Source organism: Pteropus vampyrus, unplaced genomic scaffold (assembly GCF_000151845.1).
Source record: "Pteropus vampyrus isolate Shadow unplaced genomic scaffold, Pvam_2.0 Scaffold137, whole genome shotgun sequence".
Classification (NCBI taxonomy): Eukaryota; Metazoa; Chordata; class Mammalia; order Chiroptera; family Pteropodidae; genus Pteropus; species Pteropus vampyrus.
In genome coordinates, this window is record NW_011888918.1 from 946,376 (window position 1) to 952,422 (window position 6,047).

Sequence of the window (6,047 nt, forward strand, 5' to 3'; positions counted from 1 at the left end):
CTGGAAAGCCACCTGCAAAAGAATGAAACTAGACTGTTGTCTATCACCACACCCCAAAATTAACTCAAAATGGATTAAGGACCTAAATATAAGACCTGAAACAATAGAATGCAATTTAAAAAAAAAAACATAGGAACTAAATTCAAGGACCTTGAACTTAAAGAGGATTTTATGAACTTGGCCTCAAAAGCAAGGGAAGTAAAAGCTAAAATAAATGAATGGGACTATATCAAACTAAAAAGCTTCTGCTCAAAATAAGAAACCGTCAACAAGGTAAAGAGACAACCATTCGAATGGGAAAATATATTTGCAAACAACACCTCCGATAAGGGCCTAATATCCAAAATATACAAAGAACTCATTCAACTCAATAACAACAAAAAAAACAAATGATCCAATGAAAAAATGGACAGAGGACCTGAACAGACACTTCTCCCAAGACATAACAAATAGCCTACAAACATAGAAAGGATGCTCAACAACTCTAGCTATTAGGAAAATGTAAATCAAAAGGATAAGTAATAACAAATGTTGGAGAGGATGCGGAGAAATAGGAACCCTCATACACTGCTAGTGGGACTGCAAATTGGTACAGCCATTATGGAAAACAGTATGGAGGGTCCTCAAAACACTAAGAATTGATCTACCAATCCCTCTACTGGGTATTTATCCCTAAAGACTTGAAAACTCATATCCGAAAAGATATTTGCACACCGATATTCATAGCAGCATTATTCACAGTGGCCAGGACATAGAAGCAACCAACGTGTCTTTCAATAGATTATTGGCTAAAGAAGCTGTGGTACATATATACAATGGAATATTACTCAGCCATAAGAAGAGATGAAATACTGCCATTTACAACAACATGGATGGACCTTGAAATAATCATACTAAGCGAAATAAGCCAGACAGAACAGGTTTAAAATCACATGATATCACTTATATATGAGATATAAACTTAAAAGCAACAAATGACAGGACAAACAAACAGAGACACATGGACATGGACAAGGGACTAGTGGTTACCAGTGGGGAGGAGGAGAATGGAAAGGGAAAATAATAAATAAAATATTAAGAAATTTTTTAAAATTTAAAAGAAAAGAAAACAAACAAAAAAACCCAATTCAACAACTAAGTAGTCTAACAGGACTGGTGATTAAAATACTGTTAACGTAGTTAAAATATAAGGGTGCCAAAAAAGTCAGTAACCAAGATAATTAATATTTTAGTGCCAAAAATCTAGAATAAACAAAATATAAAAATTTAAAAAATAAACTGTTTTTGCCTTCAGGAAATACATCAGAGTTGCAAAGACAGACATTAACTCAAAGTCAAGGGGTGGAAGATGATACTCCAAGAAAATGCCATCCAGTGAAAAGGGGGTATAACCATACTTAGACAAAATACATTTAAAGATAAAAATAATAACAAGAGACAAAAATGAAACTTTATAATGATAAAGGAGGTAATACATCAAAAAGCTATAACTCTTATCAATACATATGTATCTTCCCTGGGAGCACAAAAATATATAAAGCAATTACTAACAGAACTAAAAAGAGAAACTGACAACAAAAAAAACCACAATTATAATAGAGGACTTAAATACCCCATTGACAGCAATGGATAGATCATGCAAATAGAAACTTAATAATGAAATATCTGCCATAAATAACACATCAGACTAAATGGACATAATCTGAGCTTTTTATCCCAGAACACCAGAATATACATTCTTGAGCACATGGAACATTCTCAAGAATAGACCATATGTCGTGGCATAAAACTAGTTTCAACAAATGTAAGAAGATTGAAATCATACAAAACATATTCTCTGATTACAATGTAGAAACTGGAAGTCAACTACAAAAAGGAAGCTGGAAAAACTACAAATATGTGGAGATTGAACATGCTACTGAACAACTGGATCAAAGAAGAAATAAAAGAAGAGATAAAAAATGCATAGAGATAAATGAGAATGATTACAATATATCAAATATTTTGTAATGTAGCAAAAGTGGTAAAAGTGGTAATAAGAGGAAAGTTACAGGTCCACTTCAAGAAATAAAAAAAATTTCAAATAAACAACCTAACGTTTCACCTTAAAGAACTAAAAAGGAAGAAAAAATGAAGGCCAAAGTCATCAGAAGTAAGGAAGTAAAAAAAAAAAAAATAGAGCAGAAGTAAATGAAAAAGGGTACAGAAAAACATTAGAAAAAAATAGTGCAACATAGAGCTGGGTTTTTTGAAAAGATAAATAAAATTGACAAACCTGTGGGTAGACTCACCAAGAAAAAAAAGAAAAGACAAACAAAATCAGAAATTAGGAAGGGGAAATTAAAATGGACAAAACAGAAATACAAAATACTATACAAAAAAACCATGAAAGGTTATCCACCACTAAATTTGATAACCTAGAAATGGACAAGTTCTTAAAAATATACAATCTTTCTAGACTGTATCATGAAGAACTGAAAAGTCTAAAGAGACTAATCAACAGTAAGGAGATTGAAAACACAAAAGTCCAGGATCAGATGGCTTCACTAGTGAATTCTACCAAACATACAAATAAAATTTAATATCTATCCTTCTCAAACTGTTCCAAAAAAAATGAAAAAAGGGCAATCCTTCCTAACTCATTTTACAAGGCCAAGATTACCCTGTTGCCAAAACCTGGCAAGGACAACGCAAAACAAGAAAATTACAGACCAGTATATCTGATGAATATAGATGCAAAAGTCCTAAACAAAATAATGGTAAATCAAATACAACAATACATTAAATAGATAGATAATACGTCACAATCGAGTGGGTTTCATTCCAACACAAATATGTCAATGTGATACACCACACTAACAAAATAAAGGATAAAAATTATATGATTATATCAACAGATAGAGAAAAAGCTTTTGACAAGATACAAAATCCATTTATGATTAAAACACTCAAAAATGAGTATAGAAGAAAAGTACCTTAATGTAATAAAGGCCATATATGACAGACCCTCAGCTATAATCACACTCAATGGTGAAAAGCTAAAAGCATTTCCTCTTAGATCAGGAACAATACAAAGATGCCCATTCTTATTACTGTTATTCAACATAGTACTAGAAGTCCTAGCCAGAGCAATCAGGCAAGAGAAAGAAATAAAAGACATCTAAATTGAGAATTTAGAAGTAAATAGTCACTTTTTGCAGATGACATGATTCTATATATAGAAAACTCAAAAGACTGCACCAAAATACTATATTAGAAAAAACAAACAAACATAGTAAATTTGCAGGAATCAAAAATCCATTGTGTTCCTATATAATAACAATAAACTATCAGAAAAAGAAATGAAAAAAATCTCATTTTCAATTACAATAAAAAGAATAAAATATTTAAGAATGTGAAAGAGCTATATGCTAAAAACTACAGGACATTATTTAAAGAAATTGAAGACAAAAAGAAATGGAAAGATATTTCATGTTCATGAATTGAAAGAATCAATATAGTTAAAATGGCCATATAATCCAAAACAATATACAGATCTAATGCACTCTCCATCAAAATCCCAATGGCATTTTTCAAAGAAATGGAAAAAAAATCATCAAATTTGTAGGGAACCACAAAAGACCCTGAATAGCCAAAGCAATCCTGAGAGAAAAAAGAACACAGCTGGAGGTATCGCACCCCCTGACTTCAAATTATACTACAACGCTTCAATAATCAAAACAGTATGGTGTTGGCAGAAAAAACAGACACACAGACCAATGGAACAGAATTAAGAGCCCAGAGTCTTTCACTTCAATGTGACCATGTTTGTTCCCTATGGAGAGTCTGTCCCCAACCTCGCAGGTTTCACCCTCCTAATGCCAGCAGTATCTGTTGGAAATGTTGGCCAGCTTGCAATACATCTGATTATTTCTACACTGAATATGTGTAAGATTGGTTACTTCTATACTGATTGTCTTGTGCTAATGGTTGGAAACAATCCATATGCAATGTCAGAAGATTCAACAGAACTCAGTATAAATGCGGAAGTGTATTTGTTGCCTTCAAAGAAGCTAGTGGCTCTTCAGTTAAGATTCATTTTTATTAAATATAAATCAAAGCCATTCTGTGAAAAACTGATTTCCTGGGTGAAAAATAGTAACTGTGCCAAAGTTATTGTTCTTTCAAGCAGTCATTCATATTACTGTAATGATCTACAGCTTCTCAGGTACCTTCTTACATCTTCCATGCCAAAAAAAAAGCAGGGGGGGTGGTTCAAAATAAAATAAAGAGCCTTAATCGGGAAGAGATGGAAAAAAGCCAATGCATTCCTGAAACACACGATTCTGAGTTTTGTATTCATATTCCTGGAGGAGGTATCAGTTCTGCTGAAACTTGTTTTAGAAGAAGACAATATCCCAGATGCATTAGGTCTTGTTGAGTATCTTAATGAATGGCTTCAGATGATCAAACCACATTTACAGTGTGACTATCCCACAGCATCTGCCTTTCCGTGGAAAATATCAAGTTCTTGGAGATTACTCTTTGGCAGTAGTCTTCCCCTTGTGCTTTTTTTATCTGTTTTCAGTCTTATACCTAATGTCCCAAGATACTTATTGCTAACGCAACTGTTAAACACTCGTATAAAAAGTTGTATTATCTAATGTATTAGAAAATAAATCTTTACTTTTCACCAAAAATCTCAAGGAAAAATGGATTAACAAAAGATTGTTTTTGCTGTGCTTTTATCATATGCAACAAATGTAAATTTTGTACAGTAAAATATTTCCTAAATTAAAAAGTAATAATAATTAAGAGCCCAGAAATGAACCCATATGAATATGGGCAACTAATTTTTGACAAAGGAGTCAAAAACATATCATGGAGTTAAAAGAAAGTCTCTTCAATAAATGGTACTGGCAAAAACAGAAAGCCACATGCAAAAGAATGAAACTAGACTAACATCTGATACTATACACAAAAATTAACTCAAAATGGATTAAAGACCTAAATATAAGACCTGAAACAATTTTTTTTTAATTTGACCCCAAAGGCAAGAGAAGTAAAAGCAAAAATAAATGAATGGGACTATATCAAACCAAAGAGCTTCTGCACAGCAAAAGAAATCACCAACAAAACAAAAAAAGCCACCACCTCAATGGTAGATGATATTTGCAAACAACGCCTCTGAAAAGAGGTTAATGCCCCCAAAATATGAAGAACTCATACAACTCAACAAAAAATTTTACTAAAAAATGGGCAGAGAACCTAAACAGATACTTTTACCAAGAAGACATACAAATGGCCAACAGATATATGAAAAGATGCTCAACTTCACTAACTGTAAGGGAAATGCAAGTCAAAACCACAATGAGATATCGCCTCACAGCTGTTAGAATGGTTATTATCAATAACGCAACAAATAACTAGTGTTAGGATGCGAAGAAAAACAAACCCTCATACACTGCTGATGAAAATGTAAATTGATAACAGCCACTATGGAAAACAATATGGAGGTTTCTCAAAAACTAAAAATAGAGCTACCATATGACTCAGCAATTTTTCTTCCAGGTATCTACCCAAAATATTTGAAAACATTTACTGTAAAGATATAAGTACCCTTATGTTCATTTCAGCATTATTCACAGTAACCAGTACATGGAAACAACCCAAATGTCTTTCGATGGATGATTAGATAAAGAATATGTGGTACATATATATATATATAGTGGAATGCTACTCAGTCCTAAGAAATGATGGAATACTGCCATTTGCAATAACATGGGTGGATTTTGAGAGTATCATGCTAAGCAAAATAAGTGAGATGGAAAAGGACAACAACCATATGATTTCACCCATATATCGGATATGAAATAGAAAGCAACAAATGAACAAACAAAACTAACAAATAGACACACACAACAGAATGGTGGTTAACAGAGGGCAGGTGGGTAGGGGGAAGAAGAGAATAAAGAGGGTCACGTAATATGGTGATGGACAGATACTAGACTTTGGGTGGTGAGCAACAAAATACAATACACAAAAAATGAATTATAGAACTATATACT

General features: G+C 32.7%; 1 pseudogene; it reads left to right on the plus strand.

The window, feature by feature from the left end:
* Positions 1 to 3,795: 3,795 nt before the first annotated feature.
* Positions 3,796 to 4,643, plus strand: LOC105297294 (annotated as a pseudogene).
* Positions 4,644 to 6,047: the final 1,404 nt, after the last annotated feature.